A 2,709-nucleotide genomic window follows, 5' to 3' on the forward strand; every position below is an offset into this window, starting at 1 on the left:
CAAGTTGTTTTATTATCGCAACCAAAGTTTCATATTGTTATGAACTCGTACACTACATAAACCGTGAAGTCGATCCTGTTTGATTATGTTGATGAAATCTAAAATTTAGTGGACGCGCCGGGTACAAACTTTCAAAAGCGGCTAAGTCACAGTTTGTTTGCTTATTTTCTAGAGCCGAATTATCGAGAAATCCGTTTTGTATAAATAGACGGATCGAAATAGTTAAAAGTAAACGGTTAATTTAAATAAAGTATATAAGTTAGTGAATAGTTGAGTCTTAGTGGATAATTTAGTGAATATCGAGTAGTTCAGTGTATCTAGTGTCAGTGTATGAATAAATTGAGTAAGTAAGATACACCGTGGGTATAAATTCACCCTACCCTTTAAAACAGTTTAAATAAATAAGAAAAACATTACAATATTAATAGAAATAGGGAAATAAAATCGTTAAAATCGACTATAAGCATTTTTTGATATTTTGATAAGTTTACAATCGCACGTGATTTAACGGCGTTAAACAAAATGACAAAGCAGCTGGTAGGAATTTATATACAAGGTGTTTCTTACTTACGACATTTACTTACAGGCTAAACTATTCACTAACACTTGCAGAGTTAACTATTCACTTAACATCTAATTTATTTCAGCACACCGTTTGGTTTCACTATAACTATATATATAACTATAGCATATACATATACATCAACGACTGTTTCTCAAGAATTGCGCTCGATATTTTCGAGAAATTTATTGAGCTCACACACTCTATGTCTTTATTACAGCGATATGTATTTTTAGTGTGTAAAATATAAAATACCCATCGGGGAAACAAAAATAAACGAAAAAAAAAAAAAAACTCCCAGTTGTTGGGAGCATCGATCATATAAAATTCTACTAGAGACAGGCCCATATTCCTCAACGCAATTATTATTCTTTTCATGACCCCACAACAGGACGAAAGGAAAGAGAGCGTGAAGGATGATCTCCCGAAAGGCAACGAATTTATTAAACACCCTGTGCACGTCCGAGCTCTGACACTCTCGCTAAATCCCTACCATCATTTATTAAAAGTCCTAAACAAACCGTCGTTACGTCGGTGACGAGTCCCCGCCGACGGATTTCTTATTTTCCGTGTTATTTGCCACAAATAAATGATTTGTTTGGATTTTACGTGAGGTTACATTTTACTGATTACGTCAACGAACGACCAGGTATTATAATGTTGTTACGCATACTAATAATTTCCAAAAGTTGTACTTAGAAAAAGAAACTAATGAAATCGCTTACGTAATGCGCGTGATATCTATCTCCTTCGTAAAACAGGGGATGCCACATCAAAGAGATAGGCAAAGGTAAATTACAAGAGATGAGACGATAACTGGGAGCACGGTCGGTTTATGTGTTAAACTATAAGGGGAAGTCGATCTAATGTACACTGAGTTATAGTGGCCAAGAGAGCAATATATCCATTATGTTACAAAATATATTCTAGAAATGAATTATTCAAATTAACTATGCTTATACAATTGGGTTATATCGGTTATTAATTTTAAATAACTTATAGTCAGTTGAGATGAATTTTAAACTTTCACCTTGTTTTGTGTAAAAAAATAACCATACCCGATCCGTATAACAGACCAATCTGCTTTTCACGTTTTTCGTAATTTAATTTTCCATCTCGTTTACTGATTTTTATAACACTGAGTCACTTCTTCCGTAAATACGAGGGCAGTTTGATAAGTATTTACCCTTACCGCTCCATGACAAGATCAATTTACGTACTATCGTGCAGAATATTCGTGCACTGTGGATGGATGTGAGCAGGCGTACACGTACAAAGTAAATTGTTGTGCGAAATCAAAGAATGCTTGGGTATATATGCTTTTTTTTATACTAACTGTCATATATTGGTTTCGAATGTTGCTAGGCGTCGCATTTTAGTGAGCCACGTTCAGGTGATTAAAAGGAGAAAGTCGTTACTAATAACTAGTTTCGACGTTGTTGCGTCTCTTCAGAATGGCGTAACGCCCTCTCGTTAGGAGTTTCTAATCCGACTTGAAGACAAAGCCAGCCGGCGCTGCTACTTAATTCATGTAGTTAAACATTCCTCTGTAAACGTCTTCTGGCTAAATCTTCGCTTCCAACTACGAACCATTAGTCAAGTAGATCTCTGCCGTAGACGGTGATATATGAGGCACGAGAGCTTGCCGTTCCTCAATGTAAATAATGGGACTTAATAAAACCGTCTCGTGTGAAACCAGTCTCATCAATAAAAAGTACTTCTATAACAAGTATATTAACAACTGTGTTTTAGTACCTACTTTAAGTACTTTCAATAAATAACGATCTACCTACATACCTCCTAAGCCATACATTTTATCGAGTTAAATACTGCCTTTTTGTAAAAAAAACTAGTCAAACACACAACATGGACATACGTAATCATCCATTAAAAATTGATAATATTGAAATGTATAATTTAGAAAATATACTCAAATATAAGTTCTGATTTCGCAGCTTTAAATGCTTGTAACACAGAAACGACTCACAGTATTATTTTTACGTCCTGAATTTTTTGCATCAAGTTCGGGACCACCCGTAAATGTGCTATCTACATTGATTTACACAACGGAAACCAAAAGGTAATCGTTATTAATTATGTGGAATGAACCCTCCTTTTTGGCAATAAATTCGATAAACATACAAAAT

Source organism: Diorhabda carinulata, chromosome 4 (assembly GCF_026250575.1).
Source record: "Diorhabda carinulata isolate Delta chromosome 4, icDioCari1.1, whole genome shotgun sequence".
In the NCBI taxonomy this organism is placed as follows: Eukaryota; Metazoa; Arthropoda; class Insecta; order Coleoptera; family Chrysomelidae; genus Diorhabda; species Diorhabda carinulata.